The 19,573-nt window shown below is 34.2% G+C and overlaps 1 protein-coding gene and 1 pseudogene across 1 annotated transcript in view; both read left to right on the top strand.

The window, feature by feature from the left end:
- The window catches only part of ZSWIM6 (zinc finger SWIM-type containing 6), a 219,356-nt gene that overhangs the window by 82,008 nt on the left and 117,775 nt on the right, over window positions 1-19,573 (top strand). The window lies entirely within an intron of this gene.
- LOC130458539 (cytosolic acyl coenzyme A thioester hydrolase-like) overlaps window positions 1-19,573 on the top strand; it is a 98,726-nt pseudogene extending 79,153 nt beyond the window's left edge.

Genomic DNA, 19,573 nt, shown 5'->3' with positions numbered 1-19,573 from the left:
TATTTTATCAAATGCTTTTTCTGCATCTATTGAGATAATCATGTGGTTCTTGTTGGTTTGCTTGTTGATGTGGTCAATTATGTGGATGGTTTTCCTAATATTGACCCATCTTTGCATTCCTGGTATGAATCCTACCTGATCATAGTGGATAACCCTTGTGATGATTTGCAGAAGTCTTTTTGCTAGTATCCTATTTAAGGTTTTTGCATCTATATTCATTAGGGAGATTGGCCTATAGTTTTCTTTCTCTGTTTTTAACCTGCCTGGCTTGGGATCAGTACCGTGTTTGTGTCGTAAAAAGAATTTGGTAGAACCCCTTCTTGGCTTATTCTGTCAAATAGTTTGTATGATATTGGGATCAGTTGTTCTTTGAATGTTTGATAGAATTCATTTGTGAATCCATCTGGACCTGGGGTTTTTTTCTTAGGGAGTTCTTTGATGGCTTGTTTAATGTCTTTTTCTGATATGGGGTTGTTTAGGTAATTTGTTTCTTCCTCTGTTAGTCTAGGCAATTTATATTTTTGTAAGTATTCATCCATATCACCTATATTGCCATATTTGTTGCCATATAATTGGGCATAATAGTTTTTAATGATTGCCTTAATTTCCTCTTCATTAGAGGTGAGGTCTCCCTTTTCATCTTGGATACTGGCAATTTGTTTTTTTTTTCCTTTCTTTTTTTTAATTAGACTGACTAGTACTTTGTCTATTTTTATTTGTTTTTTTCAAAGTACCAGGTTCTAGTCTTGTTTATTAAATCAATAGTTCTTTGACTTTCAATTTTATTGATTTCTCCTTTGATTTTTAGGATCTCTAATTTAGTCTTCATCTGAGGATTTTTAATTTGTTCACTTTCTAGTTTTTTAATTTGCATGCCCAATTCATTGCCCTTTGCCCTTCTTAATTTGTTTACATATGAACTCAAGGATATAAATTTCCCCCTGAGTACTGCTTTGGCTGCATCCCATAGGTTTTGAAAGGTTGTCTCACCATTGTCATTTTCTTCAATGAAGTTATTAATTGTTTCTATGATTTGTTCTTTAACTAGCCAGCTTTCGAGAATCATATTGTTTAATTTCCAATTAATTTTTGATTTATCTCTCCATGTACCCTTACTGAATTCTAAAAGGTATACTTTCTGAAACATTCTCAAGGAAACTTTCTTTCTATTTGCCACATTTGAACACTGTCTTACATTGTGTTTTTCTTGCAGATAAAACCATTTTTCAGTTCAACCATGAAAAGAGGGAAATGACAAGAGCTTGTGAGCAATCAAATTTTTTTACAACAAAAACATTTATGATATAACTATAATAAAATTACAACAGAACATTTCCCCAACAAACTTTGAGTTCATCCTACCACAAATTGCACACCCTCATGTGACAAATAGATTTGCATACAAATCACATTGGGGTATACATAGGGACAATATGTATAGCCATAGAATATTCACAGAAGGTTGCACATACAGGAAATGTGACCATGGAAAACTTTTGGAGGGGCAAGTCATGCCTCTGCTGCTATACAAGACTGGTAATGTTTCCTGATATTCACAAGCATGTATTACATTCAGCTAATCCATGCCTGTATGTAGTCTCATCTACTCCCTAGCAGGCATTTTTGCATCAGTGGGACTTAAGCACTCCTGCTATCTTCAGGGACACCTAAAACCTTATCTAGTGACATTCTGGTTAAGTAAGCCCATTCTCTGAAGGGAGGGCTTATACTTCTTTCTTAATTAAAAAAATATTTTTCAGCTTACAAGCATTTATATTTTTCCATATGACCTACCTATACCCACTGAAAAAAGAAAAAACCAAAACAAAGTCCCTACATATATGAAGTGCCTTCTCTCTGCATACAAGTACAAAAAAAATATAAAACAACCCCTATTCAAAAAGAGCAGATATTCTACTGGGGACGATGAGAAGTACACATAAAAATATATAATATGTAAATATAAAGTGAATAAATACAAATTAGTTAAATGCAGGTTAATTTGGGAGGGAGGATATTTGTGACCCCCATATATTCTTGATTTGGAATATATAGGAGTCAGAGTGTCTTATATATTTTAACCTTAATATGAGAACATTCACAAGTATCATTTGGTCTGGAAACAAACAAAAAGCAGGTCTTTGAGCTAATATGGAGTTCTTCTCTAGTGGAATATATAAAATGAGGCATTTTTATTATTAAAGGGTTTTGTATAATACGTGGTACATAGTAAATGCTTAATAAATGCTTATTCCTTTTCCTACTTCCCTGAAAATATGCCATTATTTGTATTTCCTGGAAACATTCTACAGCAGGAGAATGATTTGCATGTCTTTTTTCCACTTTTGTTTGCTGCAACACAGCCTTTTATCTGCTCTTCATTTTTTCCCTCTTTATGTATCTTAGTTCAGCATTGGGAAGGTATATGGCATCTTTTGAATTCCTTATTATGTTCTTCAAAGGTTTCTTTTTTAGGATTAGTTATTATAATTATAAAGGTGAAAAGAATTAGCATCTTTCTTCATTTTCTTAGGATTTTAATACGGGGAAAATTATTGTAATTCATGAAGAAGTGCCCCAAAGTGTTATTTGGAACAAATTCTTTATCCCCACCCCCCTCTTTCTTTTTTCTTTTTTTTTAAAGTAAGTTATCAATCTTTTATTAAGGTTTGTGGCACCCCAACACAATTATGTTAGTAACATCAAAGATCACTGATTACACATCACCATAATAGACATAATAATAATGAACAAATTTGAAATATTTTGAGAATTACCATAAGGTGACACAGAGACAGAACAGCACATGCTGTTGGGAAAATGGCACCAATAGATTAGCGTAATGCAGTGTTGCCATCAACCTTTTGTTTGTAAAGAAGCATATAGTACTTAGTACATAGTAAGTTCTTAATATTCCCCTTACCCCTCACTCCACTGTGTCTTTATGTGGCCCTAGTGATCTGTTGGGCCAGTAAAATAAGGAAGAAATAAGGATGGAAATTAGTTCTGTTTTTAAAATCCTGAATTATTATACAGCATATGTCTTATGAACACAATGGTTTAAAAATACAAATGCTGTCCACTTTAAATCTCAGGCACTTATATTTGTTCAATAAGTACTCTCTAATCATTCCCTATAACAGTAATATAAATAGCATTCTTATGCTTATTAAGGCAGTGTATTGAAATACTTTTTTTTAGTAGCAAGATGATATAGTTAGTGTATTTTCACCTTTCCTTTTTGTGTAGTTCAGTGTTTGAGTTTTAATTCAGAGCAGTACCACTGCACAGTGGTAAATAATATACTTATGTAATATTGTTGTGTACATTGCTCTCCCAGTTTTACTCACTTTGTCATACATCAATGCATAAAGTTCTTTCCATTTTCCTCTTAAATTGTCAATTTCATAATTTCTTAAGGCATAGCATTCTTTATATCACAGTTTGTTTAGCCATTCCCCCAATAGGAAGACAACTCATTAATTTCCAATTTTTAGTTGACATGAAAGAGCTGTAATAAACACACATGCACATACACATTTTTTCCCTGTTTCCTTGATTTCTTTGAAGTGCAGGCCTAGTTGTGATGGTATAAAAAAAGGTATGTGTGCACAGTTGGGTAACTTTCTAGTGATGATTTCAATGTTTTTCTAGTACAGCTGGACCCAAGCACAACTTTCTAAATAGCACAAAAGTCTTACCTGTTTTCTTGCAGCTCCTCCAATATTTATTATTTTCCTCTTATATAGCCTTTGCCAGTCTGCTAGGTGTGAGGTGAAAACTGAAAAGTGCTTTAATTTGCATTTCTTTAGAAATTAGCTTTCAAAGAAAAAAGTATAGTGAATACACTTTATCACCTTGCTACTAAAAAAAAGCCTTTCAAAGCACTGCCTTAAGGGGTAGGACTGCTGTTTATATTACTGTTATTGGTAATGAATGGTGAAAATCAACTGTCTAGAACAAATGGTGGAAAATCTCATTCAAGATATGTATACTTTGAAAAAGTTAAGTAGAAGGAACAATGACTATCAGAACAGAATCAAAAGATGGCAAAATTGGAAAAATCCTAGAGGCTTAAGGTTAGGCAGCTGATCTTTCTTGAAAACAGGTCAGCAAGAAAATTTGAGAATTATTGGTCTTTCAAAAAAAAAAAACAGTGAAGGAATAAGCGGAGAACATCACACCATCATACTTGGTCATCTAAGCCAGATTTGAAAAACCTAATTTCTTTTGTGGAACTTTTGCATGAGATGTTGTGTGTTTCACCTGATTATTTAAATAAATAAAGAATAAAACCTTATTTATTTTGAATACTCAGGAAAGAGTAATTTTGGATAGCTCCATATTCTCTTGAGTCCTAAAATTTTAAAATGTACTTTTATTTTACATGGAAGTTATTCTAAAATGTATTGTATATTCCCCTCACTTACTAAGTATAATATATAATGGCACCTGTTTTATGTAGATAACTTACTACAACTTGAAACTTCAAGTTTTCTTGGTGAAAGTTATTCTGAACATTAGGTATCTTACTCCATTGTGATATATTCTTTAGAACTGTTTGTTCCTAATCCAAATAGCCTCTAGTTTCTAAACCTTTTTTTGAATTTTTGTCTGCTTTTTGTAATTTTTATGTCTAGTCCCTTGTTGGAGAGTAGTTACTTGTGCTCACGGTGTATCTCTCTGTATCAGCTCTTTTCTAATATGTTACTTCTAATTTCTTTTTAAATAATTTTCATCTTACTTTCATTGATTTGTATTGCATGAATTTCCAAATATATCCCTTTCTCTTTTCCCTCATTAGAGATTTATCCTTTTGTAACAATGCAAATGGTAGTAGTCTCCCAGTAACCGAGAATGACATGTCTTTGTGCATTTTCATAAATGAGTGTGCACAAAGACACTTTGTTTAAGTGGGAACATTGATGCACAGAGACAGTTGCCCTCTCTCAGCTTTGGAAGCCTGGGTCCAATGTCATGAAAAGTCGTTACACCTGGAGACTTCCTCAGCTGCATTGGATGGCTGTGTTGTCCTTTGTGCTCCAACACGCCCTGAGCACTCCACAGTGCTTTGCTGCGTCACCCTCTCAGCTGTTGAACCTTCTTGTTGGTTTCTTCTGTCTGTTCCGCCGAAGCAGTCTTCACATGCTGGGTGAGCAAAGCCCTAGTTCACCAGGGGTCCACGACAACCCGATGGCTACCCTCACAAGGTTTAGCCGGCCTGTTGAAGCCGTTGCCCGGGGTGTGGCCGCTGCCGCATGCTAACAGCTACTGGGAGCCACAAGTGAGAGCTGGGTGTCAGGTGAGGGTCAGAGGCTGGAGAGCTGCCCTAAGAGGGCACAAGCCCTCCATACCAGAGATACTATTCCTCCCTTACCCCTATTTTACAGAAGAAAAAACTAGTTTTGCCTCAGTTGTGACTTGCTCCAAGATTTTACAGCTATTACATGGTAATACCAGGACTTTAATTCTTATCAAAAAATTCTGAGTTCAGTCAGTGTAATAAAATCAAGTTACCTGTGAATTGTAAAATACCCCTTCACATTGTTTGGATCAATTGACTCATTGTGTGGGATTATTTAAAATTATACTGTTAAGAGTGGGTCTAGGGCTTTAGTGTCCTCTAAATTAGACACAATAATAGCAATACTACCTATATCACAGGATATCTGGGGTGTATGGGGTGCTCAGGGAGGGGTAATATCTCTGGTATGGAGGGCTTGTCGTGCCCTCCTAGGGCAGCTCTCCAGCCTCTGACCCTCACCTGACACCCAGCTCTCACTTGTGGCTCCCAGTAGCTGCTAGCATGCGGCAGCGGCCACACCCCGGGCAACGGCTTCAACAGGCCGGCTAAACCTTATGAGGGTAGCCATCGGGTCATAGACCCCTGGTGAACTAGGGCTTTGCTCACCCAGCATGTGAAGACTGCTTCGGCGGAACAGACAGAAGAAACCAACAAGAAGGTTCAATGGCTGAGAGGGCGACGCAGCAAAGCACTGTGGAGTGCTTAGGGTGTGTTGGAGCACAAAAGACAACATGGCCATCCAATGCAGCTGAGGAAGTCTCCAGGTGTAACGATTTTTTCATGCCACTGGACCCAGGCTTCCAAAGCTGAGAGAGGGCAACTGTCTCTGTGCATCGACTTTTCTGCTTAAATCTCCTTCATGCACAAGTGTCTTTGTGCACACTTATCTATCCTCCATAGATGAAAACGCACAAAGACAATCGTCATCCTCGGTTACCGAGAGACTACTACTACTAACAAAGATTATATAAAAGAAAGGGCAAGAAGAGGAAGTTCAACAAAACTACTACCAAATCAAGTTTGTTTAATAATATTACATCTTAATAGCCATCCATCCTTATAATAGACTACTTCCTGGTTTTGGTGAACTTTAAATAAAATAACCAAGCATGTCAGAATTGCCTGTAGAGAAAGAATAAATAGGTGCTAAGTGAGTGCTTAAGGGATTCTTTCAAGTTTAAGTGCATGAGCTTCAGTGTATAGATATCTATTTTGGCTTTTCCCCCCTCTTGATCCTAATTTGTTTTCCAGATAGATAATTTTTTTGTTCTATTTTGTATTGATATTCTTCAGAATTATTTTTCCCTACAATGAAATAGCAGCCTGGTCAGTTTTCTTTGCAAGCAAAAAAGAATATCAAAGCAATAATATATCCTGGCTTTGGTGTTAGTACAGACTTGGGCTCCAGTTAAACTACTGGTTTAAACCATACTAATTGTGTGATTGTGGGCAATCAGAGCTCTTAGGAAACTCATCAGGACTATAAATTACAAATTAGTTGCTGATCTGCACCAGTAGAGGGAATTTCTACACTAGGGATTCTACACTGATGAAATCAAAGGTCTATTTTGCTTCCCTCTTTTACCTCAAAGATAATAGTAATATTATTATAAAATTTTACAGTAAGTCAGAATGCTTTTGCATGGATAGAGAAATCAACAAGTAAAATGAATTTTAGTTATCCCAAATGCAGCATGTAATTAGTCTGGCTCAGTTATTTTCAATTTTATCTGGAGTATTAAGTGTGAGAACCTTGGGAGAAAGTTACCTTTCCATCTTAGAATTTGTGATAGAAGAGGAGAGAATAGTAAATATAGTGTTAAATGTATACTAAATTTGGTCTAAACATATTTTTAAAGATTCAGAGAAAGGTAGGAGACCATGGGGTAAAATTCTTTTTAAAAAAAGTTTAATTCTTAGCTGTGTGACCCTGGGCAAGTCACTTGACCCCCATTGCCTACCCTTACCACTCTTCTGCCTTGGAGCCAATACACAGTATTGACTCCAAGACGGAAGGTAAGGATTTAAAAAAAAAGTTTAATTAAGAATATTTTTTTCATGGTTACATGATTCATGTTCTTTCCCTCCCCTCCTCCCACCCCCTCCTGTATTCAACGAGCAATTCCATTGGATTTTACATGTGTCATTGATCAAGACCTATTTCCATACTATTAATATTTTCATTAGGGTGATCGCTTAGAGTCTACATCCCCAGTCAGTATCCCCATTGACCCATGTGATCAAGCAGTTGTTTTTCTTCTGTGTTTCTGCTCCCACAGTTCTTCCTCTGGATGTGGATAGCATCTTCCTCATAAGTCCCTCAGAATTATCCTGGGTCATTGCATTGCTATTAGTAGAGAAGTCCATTACATTCGATTGTGCCACAGTGTATCCGTCTCTGTGTATAATGTTCTAATGGAGTAAAATTCTACAAGAGATGTCAATCCAGAGTGAATGGGGCATATTGATCTAACTGAAAGAATTGAGGAAGTCCAGATAGTCCCTCCCACACCAGATATAATGGATGGATGCTAAAAATAAAATACATTTCTCTGATTTTTGAATTATAAATGTCAAAAGATAACTTTTTCTAGGGAAAAAAGTATTAAAATAAAAAAAGTATTAAAATGGGAAAAGACATCAGATTTGGAGAAATAACTAGATTATAACTTGTTAATAAAGTCATTGGGTTTGGAGAAATAATTTGGATTTAAATAAAATACAGTAGAAACATATATATAAAATTATTTTATATAATGTAGTATATGCTAAAGTGAAACATTCTGATTTTTTAATTATGAATTAAATATCAATGTGACAATATCTTTCCTAGGAAAATTATTAAAATCTTTATAAGGAAAATTCATAATTTATTGGATTTAAAGACATATATTTGATTTAAATCAAAAGAAATATAAACATGTATATTTGCATTATGTATTTATATATATGTCTGTATGTATGTATTCAGTTATACCTCCCTCTTCATGACCTCACACTGTTCGTGGGGTTTTCTCAGCAAAGATGATAGGAGTGGTTTGCTATTTCCTTTTTAGTGGATGAAGACAAACTATAGGTTAAATGACTTATCCAGTAATCTCATAGCTAGTAAATATCTCAGGTCATCTTTAAACCCAGGTTTTTCTAACTTTAGGTACAGTTCTCTATCCACTGAATTATATTTAGCTCAATGGTATATGTGTGTTTACATATACATATATACGTACACATATATTACCTGTGATTTTTTAGTACAGGGGATGATGAAACTTCCTCAACCAATGCAGATTTTCAACTGTAGTTAGAAAATTTGTAATCTTAGAGAATAGTCTGGGCCACTAAGGAATTGTGACTTGGCCAACGAAGGATTTGAACTCAGATCCTCCTGAGGTTATCTCTTTATCAACTATGCCATTCTGCCTCTATGAAGACCATCCATAAAAGAAACCAGCATAGAAGTGATTTGATTAAATATCTTACTCCAAAGAGAAAGAACTGCTATTTTTGTTAACATGATTTTTAACATTTTATATTTAAAAATTGTTACTACTTCTGATGTGACATGAAGTTTCCAAAGTTGTGTGAACCTAAGAAAAGCAGTGAAGCCAGCTGCTAGCAACAAAAAAAGCTTTGTTCACTCAAAGCACCAAGAGAGGGTAGGGGCTCTTTAGAAAAGACTAGAAACAATAGAAAGTTATATTAGTACTCCCTTTGCCTTTTTTCCTGCCTTCTTTATGCTTGTCTTAGTGGGGGAAAAGTACTTGCTGAAATCTGGGTAGCTGAGAATTTAAGCAATAAGTAACATCTGTTGGGTCCCCACTGTGTGGCTAAAGAGTTGAATAGCCCTAGCTACCCTGTTCTGGTTCCAATTGTCCCTTGGAGACCATAGGCTCATTTCCCTTGTGACAACTAGGTTCACTAGGGAAGAATGCACTATAAGGTTCCTATTTAACAGTGAACATAACTTTCCCTGAGGGAATTTAGGTGGAGAGACAAGGGGTTTTGTGGACTAGTGTTGCTAGGTGCTCACTGGTGAGAAAAGGAAGAATGACCTTGAGCATTCAAAGGGCTATTGGAGATTGACTTGTGTGGCATTCCACTCACTCATCCCCCTCTACTTGTAGCCCCCTCCTCCAAAAAAAGCCCAGAATAGAAAAGGGAAAAAACAAAACAAAACAATTCAATAAACGTTTGAAACAACGAAATTCAGTTCAGTAATCAAACCAGTTAGCGTCCATAAATTAGAGATATCTTAATGGAAAAACCTTTAATTTTACATTTTGCTTCTTTCTATAGTTGTAGATATTAGGTTCTTGTGTGATACTTGGATGGTTAGATTCCTGAATAAGACATTACAGAATAGACTAGTTTGGGTGTCTTCATGTTCCTTGGTTTCCTTCTGTCTTTTAGACTGGGGAAAAAATGGGATTCTCTTCTACTTTTTCTAGAATACACTAACACTACTGCTTAATTAGTTATGCAAAGATTGGTTTTGAGTATGGTGAAGCATTTCTTCCCTACGGCATGAGAATTCTTTCTTTCAAATACTTACCAACCCCACTGAATTAGATAAACTGGTAATGAGGCTTCTGAGACTGACCATTGGTTGAATCTTTACTGAAAAAACACATCCAGCATAAATGTAGAAGTATATTTAAATAATTTGATATTTACTTTAGTTATATAAGTGATTACTTTTTTGATTTTAAATTAAATTTTATTTTTAAAATGAAAATTGGCCTTTTCTTCTTCCCTCTCTCCTTTCAGCCACTGAAAAAGCAAAGGAAGAAACATATATTTTTAGTGAAAAAAAAATTCCCACATTGGCCATGCTAAAAAAAAAAGTTTCAATCTGTACTCTTGAGGCCATCACCTCTCCATCAGGATTTGGGGAATATTTTTGATCATGAGTTCTTTGCAGTTGTGATTAGTCATTGCATGGTTTTTTAAGTTTTTTAAACATCCTAAGTTTTTTAAAGTTGCTTGTATTTACCAATATTGCTTTAATTATAAAAATACTGTTAGTATGGTTTGCTTTACTCTGCATCAGTTCATATAAGTCTTCCAGGTTTCTCTGAAACCTTCCTAGTTCTTGTTTCTTGCAGCCCAATAGTTTTCTATCACATTCAATGCCTTTTTGCACATAATGTCTGTCAGCTATTTTCTAGTTGATGGGCATTTCTGAGTTATAGGTTTAATAGTGATATCAGTTGGTCAAAGTTTAATAGTTTTTGGGCATAGTTTATAATTGCTTTCCAGAATGCCTGTATCAGCAGAGTGCATTAATATACCCGTTTAGCTATAACACTTCCAGAATTTATGATTTTCCTTTTTTTTTGTCAGCCAAATGATGAATGTTGGATAGAAACTCAGAGTTGCTTTAATTTGTATTTAATTATTAGTGACTTAGAGCATTTTTTATGGCTATTAATAGTTTGAATTTATTTTTTCTGATTCTATCATATCCTTAATGGTCCTTATAGTTATGAATTTGAATCAGCTCTTTTTATGGCTTAGAAATGGGGCCTTTATTGAAGAAATATACAATAAATTTCCCCCTATTTACCCATTTCTCTTCTAATTTTAGCTGCATTCAGTCCATTTTGGGCAAAATTTTAAAATTTTTTGTCATCAAAATGTCCTTTTTACTGATTGTGAACCTGTCTCTTTTGGTCATAAACTCTTCCCCACCATATATCTGACAGGTAATTTCTTCTTTGGTCCTCTAATTTGTTCATAATTATGTCCAAGTCATATGCACTTATAGGGTTTACTTTGCTAAATGGTATGAGATGTTGATCAATAAGACTTTAGGTTACCCAACAAATTTTATGGAGTAGTGAGTTCTTGTTCTAATGGCTCGTGTTTTTGGATTGATAAACACTCATTTACTGTTGCTCATTAGGTATATCATATACCTAATCCATTCACCTGATGAACCCCTATTTCTTAAACAACAGACTCCTTCCACATTTTTTCCTTTGAGATTTATAGCCTTTTTCTTTTTTTCTGGATGAATTTTGTTATTTTTTTCTAGCTCTTAAAAATCATTTCATACTTTGTTTGGCATGGAATTGAATAAATAAATAATTTAGGCATGATCATTTCCATTATATATTGACTCAGCTACTTATGAGCAATTAATATTTTTCCAATTTTTTAGTTGGGATGAATTTTTTGTGTTATATGAAGAGTGTTTTATAATCGTGTTCAAATAGTTTCTTTTACGCACCTTGGCAGGTAGATTCCCAAGTATTTTATACTGTTCACTGTTATCTTAAATGGAATTTTTCTTTGTTTCTTTCTGCTGAATTCCTGCAACTTTCCTGAAGTTTTATCAAGTTATAGTTGACTCTCAAGGGTAAAATATACTCACAGAAAATAAAAATTTTGTTATATCTTTGCCTATGTTTATTTTTTCAATTTCTCTTTATTTATTTATTTTAGTGCTAATGGATATTCTTTATCATTGATCTTAATGGAAAGATTTCTAGTTTATCTCATAATAATGCTGGCTTTTGGTTTTAGATACAATTTGTTTTTTATTTATTTTATTTTTTATTTTTTGAAAATTTTATTTAGTCAATTTAGAACATTATTCCTTGGTTACAATAATAATATTCTTTCCCTCCCTCTCCTCCCCCCACCCCTTCCAGTAGCTGACCGGCAATTCCACTGGGTTTTACATGTATCCTTGTAGATACAATTTATTTTAAGGAAAAGATATATTTATTTCTCTAGTTTCTAGTTTTTTAAAAAATAAGAATGGTGCATTAAACTTTTTGCATCAATATATATATTTTAGGAATATTGGTTTATAGTTTTGTTTCTTTATTTTGACTCTACCTGACATCAAGAGTGTATTTGAAGAAGGAATTTGGTAGGACCCATTTTCCCATTATAAGAACAGTTTATGTAATATTGGAATTAATTGTTATTTCAATGTTTGGTAGCATTTGCTTATAATTTTTTTCTTCAGGAGTATATTTATTCAATTTCTTTTTCTAAGATTGAGTTACTTAAGTTGTCTTTCTTATTCTGTTAATCTGAACTTTTATATCTTTGTATATATTAACCAATTTAATTTAGGTTGTCAATTTTATTGGAATGTAATAGGGTGAAATAATACTTTTTCAAAAACTTAATTATTTATTCAGATTTTTTAGGCAAGGTAATGATGAAACAATGCTGTTTCATGGCCTGCAGTTTCTATTCAAAGATTTCCGTCACACCCTTCAAAATAGCTTCTTTACAATTTGTGTAAAGGACATTTCTAAGATGCTCATAATAATGCAGAGATAGAGATCATCACATCTGAACATTTATTTCCTCCTGCTCTCCTTCCCTTCTTTACCCAACTTCATCCCTATTTTCTGAATAAAGATTGTTAATTTAGATCTTGCTTGAAATTGCAAATTTTTGTTATTTTAAAGAAATACATAGTAGTCATTTGTTACATTTTGAATTATGAGTTGTTTTCCTTCTTCCTTGCCAACCCTGCATTAGAAAAAGCCAACATTTGTATAAAAAGATACGTGGAACAATATAATACGCACTGCTACATCTCTGTTCTTTCTCTGGAGGTGGGATAGCATTTTCTTTCACAAGTTCTTTGTATTTAGTTTGAATGATCATATAACTCAAAATAGCTTAGCCATTAAGGTACTCTTTAAACATTATTACCTTTATTATGTACAGTACTCTTGGTTCTGCTTGTTTCACTCTATTATTTTATGCAAGTCTCACTAAGATTTTCTAAAATCTACTTGCTCATGATTTTTGTCAGCATAGTAATATTTCATCAAAAGTAATACTTTTAATAATTTCTTTTATTTCTTCATTGGTTGTGAATTCATCTTTGTCATTTTTAAAACTGCTCATTTGTTTTTTTGTGTAAAAAACAATTTAACTGACAGCTTTTCTATTTTATTTTTGAAAACCATTTCCTATTTTTTTATTCATTAATCTCTTTTACTCTCAGTTTTGTGCAACCCTTCTTTGATTTTTCAGGATTTCTATTTTGGCATTTAATTGGAGGTTTTTAATTTCTTGGTTTTCTAGTTGTTTTTTAGATGCATACCTGATATGCTTTTTATTTATTTTATTGATGGGAAATAGTTGCCCACCACAGTTTTGAGAGATGATTTCTTTATCCTTCTTCTTCTTCCAATCAGTATGTTCCTAAACCCTTCACTTAAAAACAAAACAAAACAAAACTCTGACCTTCCATTATAGAATAAATACCAAAGCAGAAGAGTGCTAAGGGATAGGTAATTGTGGTTAAGTAACTTGTCCAGGGTCCCACAGCCAGAATGTTTTGGGAGGTTGTATTTGAAATCAGTCCCTTCTGTCTCCAAGTGTTGCTTTCTATTCATGGAGCCACTTAGCTGCTTCTGTCCCTTCACTTTTCATTCTTTTAAAATAATCAAAACATAATAGAACTATGGTACCTCTTCTAATTATCTACTATGGTACTTGAAGGTGATAGAATTCCGAGAGGACACATGTATCATCTCTCTGTATTAGAGTATAAATATTGTATCCTTGATTAGTCTAATGATAGCATGCTTTTTATTTTTAAAAATATACTTTTGTTATATGTTCCCCAATTTCATTAAAGTTTTTTAACAAAAATTTTTTTTGAAAAATTTATTTGTAGTCAATTTAGAACATTTTTCCTTGGTTATAAGAATCATATTCTTTCCCTCCCCTCCCCCCCACCCTTTCCCTTAGCTGACCTGCAATTCCACTGGGTTTTACATGTGTTCTTGATCAAAAACGATTTCCGTTGTTGATGTTTGCACTAAGAATGATCATTTAGAGTCTACATCCCCAACCATATCCTCATTGACTCATGTAATCAAGCAGTTGTTTTTCTTCTGGGTTTCTACTCCCACAGTTTTTCCTCTGAACATGGATAGTGTTCTTTCTCATGGATCCCTCTTAGTTGTTCTGGATCTCTGCATTGCCACTATTGGAGAAGTCCATTACATTCAATTGTACCACAGTGTATCAGTCTCTGTGTATAATATTCTCCTGGTTCTGCTCCTTTCACGTTGTATGAATTCCTGGAGGTCATTCCAGTTCACATGGAATTCCTCCAGTTCATTATTCCTTTGAGCCCAATAATATTAACATAGATTTTTAAAAGATTTTTAGTTCCAAAATCTCTCCCTCCCTCATGTCCTATTCCCTTCTTTGAGAAGGCAAACAAATGAGGTCAAGCAAAATGTATTTCCATATTAGTCATGTTGTCAAAGAAAACACACACACACACAAAACCACAAGAAAAATAAAGTAAAAGAAATATAATCCAGTTTGCATTCATAGTTCATCAGTTCATCTCTCTGGATGTAGATAGGATTATTTCATCAAGATTTCTCTGGAATCCTTTTAGATCAATGTCTTAATCAAAATAGCCAAGTCTTTCACAATTGATCATCACTATAACATTGCTATTTCTATGTATAATATCCTGGTAGTTCTGCTCACTTTGCATGAGTTCATGTAAATCTTCCCAGGTTTGTCTGAAAGCATCCTGCTCATCATTTTGTATAACACAATAGTAGTATTCTATCACAAATATATGCTACAATGTTTTTGGCCATTACCCAATAGCCCATCAATAGTAATTGTCTTGATTTACAATTCTTTGCTACTACAAAAATAACTGCTATAAATATTTTTGCACAAATTGGCCCTTTTTCTTTTTTAAAATCTCTTTTACATACATGCTTAGTAGTGGTAATGCTGAGTCAAAGGTAAATTTTTTTTAAATCAAGTAGGAGCAAAAAAAGGGAAAAGAATGGTAAAAGCAACAAAAATTGTGGGAAAAAAGAACTGGAAAGATAATAGCTTCAAAAAAATAGTACAAAACTTTGCCCAGGAGAAAAAGCCCTGAACATTAGATTTTACTAAATAGAAGCTAATGACTCCATGGTACAAGAAATAGTCAAATAAAAAAAAATTGAAAAAGAGAATATTATCTCAGAGGAAAAACAAATGACTTGAGAAAGAGATCAAGAAGAAATCATTTAAAAGTCATATGTTTAAAAAAATCAATTAATAAAAAAGGTTAAAACTCCCCTGATTTCATAGAATCAAAAGACAAAGTAAAAATTGAAAGCATATACTAGTCACTTCCTGAAAGAAATCTCCCCACAACAAATCTCTCAGGATCATCCTTTGGAGGTTATCCTCCAAAATGGCTATATAACTTTCAGAATGTACATATAATAAGGTTGTTTAGACATAAGAAATTATGAAATGGAAATTCCCAGTATTATATTGCTGTTTTTATTTCCTCCCAGTTTTGACAATACCTAAGCTATATGAGGCACTGAGGATACAAAGCCAAAAAGGAAAGAGTTCCTTCCTTCAAAGAACTTCCATTTTACTGAAGGACTACAACATCTAGACACTTAGAAAAACAAGAATAATGTGCCCAGGTGATGTTAACATTGCAGGCAATTTTCACAGAGAGATGATTTTGAAAATGATTGAAGAGGTTGAGGCTATTATTGGTTTCTGATATTATAAGAGCCAGATTGTGGAGACCAGTGTGACTGCCTTGGCCAAGGTGGAACACACAGATTTCCTGTCCTCTGTGAACATTGGAGAAGTGACTCATGTCAGTGCTGTGATTACTTACAACTCAAAGCACACAGTAAAAGTCCAGGTCACTGTAATGTTGGAAAATATCCTAAAAGGTGTAAGAGACCAATAAGGTAGCACTCTAGTATGTGCCTCTCTTCTTGATGAATGGGGACAAAGTGCTTGAGTTCTCTCCTTTGGTGTCGATCCAAAAGGAATAGGAAGAGCAGGGCAGAGAGAGATGAAGCTCAAAAGCTGGAACATATGAACACCAAGGGGAAGAACACTGATATCATTCCGCCTGCTCCTAACCCAGAGCCTTATACTATCAGCTAAAGCCAGTCTGGTTTAATCAATCTGGTGGGACCTTTCAGTTGTACTTTATGTGGCTTCATGCATGGAAGTAACACTGTGAAGCTAATGGATGACATTTTTTAGCAGGAACTGTAGCTGCTTGTCATTGCAAGACCAACATCATCACAGCCTTGGTAAATGGTAAACTTCCACAATACAAGCAATAATTCCATGGAGATTGAAGTCTTGGTGGATGCTAATCCCATCTCAGAGCATATAACCTGCTGCCAGTGCTTTCCTTCCTTACCTGTCTCTGAGCAAAAGGGGGTAGAGTCTGAAAAGGAGAAAAAGCATTTTGAAGCGGCCAAATGATAGGCCCAAATGGATGCCATCCCTTATTAGTGACCTTCTGCCTGAGCCTTGGAAACTCAGAAAAGATGTAGCTGGGGAAGAATTTGTTCACTTAGAAGTAACTCACTTTGGCCAAAAAATCCAATTCCTTTTGAAAACAAAAACTTGGAAAATCTTTCTGTGCATATTTTAAGTTACATTAAGAATACAATGATGATAAAGCAATTGTTTGGTTGGGGCAAAAAAAAAAAGAAATTATGCCACAGTTTCAGAGGAAATTGAGAAGACCTTTCTGAACTGATGCAATGAAATGAGCCAAAAATCTAGAATGACTTGAGGGAGACAGGAGGTGGTGTTGACCTTAAGGATCCCTGAAGGAAATAAAAGAAAAGCTTTGAAATAGAGAAGAATCAGGATAGTGTGTTGTTGTCTCTTAAACCAAGGGATGAAAGACTATCCAGTGAGGGCCAATGGTCAGTAGTCAATAAACACTGCAAAGAGATTAACAAAGCTGATGTTACTATATTTTCAATAAAGTTTTAGGGATAGAAATGAGGTTGAAGAAAATATGTGATGAGGAAGAAAAAGCATAAGGCATAGAAATTAAAGTTTTAAAATATGACTTTATCATGGGCCTGGCAGACTGGCCATTATATTTTACACTGTATCTATGCAGAATTATCTTTTGAGTACCAAAGAACTAGTAACATCTTGAACATTGACCATCTGCTACCTAGAACAGCAACAGTAGTGTATAGGGTGCTGGACCTGGAATCAGGAAGACCTCGTTTTGACTCCTGACTTAGATCTTTACTAGTTAACTGAGATAATGGGTAAATCTCTTCTGTATACCTTAATTTTCTTATTTATAAAATGGGGATGATATAATTTATCTCCCAGGCTTGTTATGAGATAATATATGCAAAGCACTTTACAAACCTTAGAAGCACTAATGTAAATGTTAGCTATTATAATTTTTGTCATGGTTAGGTACACTAAAGTATCCAGAGTCTGTTAAATGGTCCTGGGAATAGCTCTTCCTAAAATTAAAATGTCTTCAAGAAATAACAATTGGATATTCATTTTTTAGACTTAATATTTTTCATTTTTTTCTATTACATTTAAGAACCCAGCAAAATTTGAATTCAGCATTTCCACCCAATATTAATCATTTGTGATAATAATTGAAATCTAGTGTTTGTAAACATTTATAAGTTGTGCCTGATCTGTAGTCCTGATTGTAATGAAAAAGAGAAAGGATGAACCTGAATATAATCAACTTGTGAGCTTAACTTGCCTGCTTGGAAAATACTAAAAATGATAAATCAAAATTCTTATGCTTTACTTTTACAGTTATCCATTGTGCTTTTAGAGTTATTGCATAAATGATAGGAACTTATTTTCCAGCTATTTTTTGGTTAGAGGTTTTTAAATTTGATTCCTCATCTTTGTGTTTCATGTGTGAAATGAGAATTTAGATTTTGCATCTTTTTGCCAACAACTGGAATATGAACTAGATTTATCCTGTGAAGGTCTTTCAAACTGTAATTTTCAAATGTGCTGTAATAAATTTAGTTTAAATGGAAACCAATTTTAAAAATGATTAAGGCAAATGCTACTCATAGGAATGTTTTTGGGTTTTTTTTAATGATGTAAATGTACTCAGATGACTTGTATATTTAAATTAAATAAATGACATGGACCCTGGCATGGTAGGTGATTCATATAGGATGCTAGATCTAGAGCTGAAAGGACTTTAGAAATCATTTAGTTGACATCCCTCATTTTACAAATAATCCTGAAGCTCAGGAAAGTTGTGACTTGCCCAAGGTCATATGGATAGGAAGAATCAAAAGTGGCCATTTGAACCTAGATTATCCAACTCCAAAGCAAAATTATTCACCCCACATTCTCTGCCTCCCTTAGTGTAGAAAAGCTTTTAAAAGGGAATATCAAATGCCAGAATGGATACTTTTTTAAAATTTCAATTCCTCATTTGTCTTTCAGGCATTTAAAAGGTGAATTTGTCTGTAAAGAGGATAACAACCAGCCCCAATTTAACATTTATTTTCTAGAAAGACTAAAAATAATGAAAGCAAAGTTTGAATTCTTTGTAGAAGTCAGTATTCAGAAAGAACTATATGGTTGCAGAGGTTTTGAAATAGAGGAATGTAAGTAATTGCATGGAAAAAATCTTCAATTTTTAGGTTTTAAAAAAAATTTTCCTTATTGTCTTAGAATTAATATTGATTCTAAGGTAGAAGAACTTAAGGGTTAGGCATTAGGACTTACATGACTTACCCCAAGGTCACACAGCTAGAGAATATTCACCTAGTTGCCTCTTCAAAGAGATTCTTAATGAAGAAAAAATAGAATTTTTCTAGAACTGGATATATTATTCTTCCCAAAATTCAGTTTTGTTAATGTCCATGGAATATTTGGTTGAATGAATATTGAAATGTAGTTTGAAAAGGTTTTTTTCCCCCCACATCAACCTCTGGCATTATTTATAAAGGGCTTCAGTATTCTTTAACTCCTGACAGTTGGCATAATCTCCAATTTTTTGTGTGTTTATGATTTTGCATTATGATTGGGTGTCTTCGTTTCCCTTTTTTTGCTGAAAGGTGTAACTGCTTTTTAAAAATACAGTTGAAGTAGCACGTGTATTAAAGGTTTCTCTGAAGTGACATCAGAAATCAATTAGACATTGGGCAGTTGTGGTGCATTAATTGAATTAAAGTTACTGAAGAAAGGGTTAATAGTAAAATAGTTAGGTAAATGAAGGGTTAAAGGCATTATGCAAGCTGTTAAGTAAAAAGGAAGTGCATTACAAAATGCTGAGCTCAGTTTTTTGGCTTCCAGCCAAGCCTTTGCTTTCTTCACTACAGCTGAGGGCTTTCTAAGCTTCCCACCAGTGGGTTTGTCTGAACTGTTTAGGAATGCTGCCTTAGTCGCCAGCTGACGTCAGCCCAAGCAGTTCAGCTCAGGGCCAGACCAGACTGACAGTGCGTGCATCGAGAGGGGATTGTG

The sequence above is a fragment of the Monodelphis domestica genome, chromosome 3 (genome assembly GCF_027887165.1).
Source record: "Monodelphis domestica isolate mMonDom1 chromosome 3, mMonDom1.pri, whole genome shotgun sequence".
Lineage (NCBI taxonomy): Eukaryota > Metazoa > Chordata > Mammalia > Didelphimorphia > Didelphidae > Monodelphis > Monodelphis domestica.
This window is presented reverse-complemented; position numbering and strand designations above follow the sequence as displayed.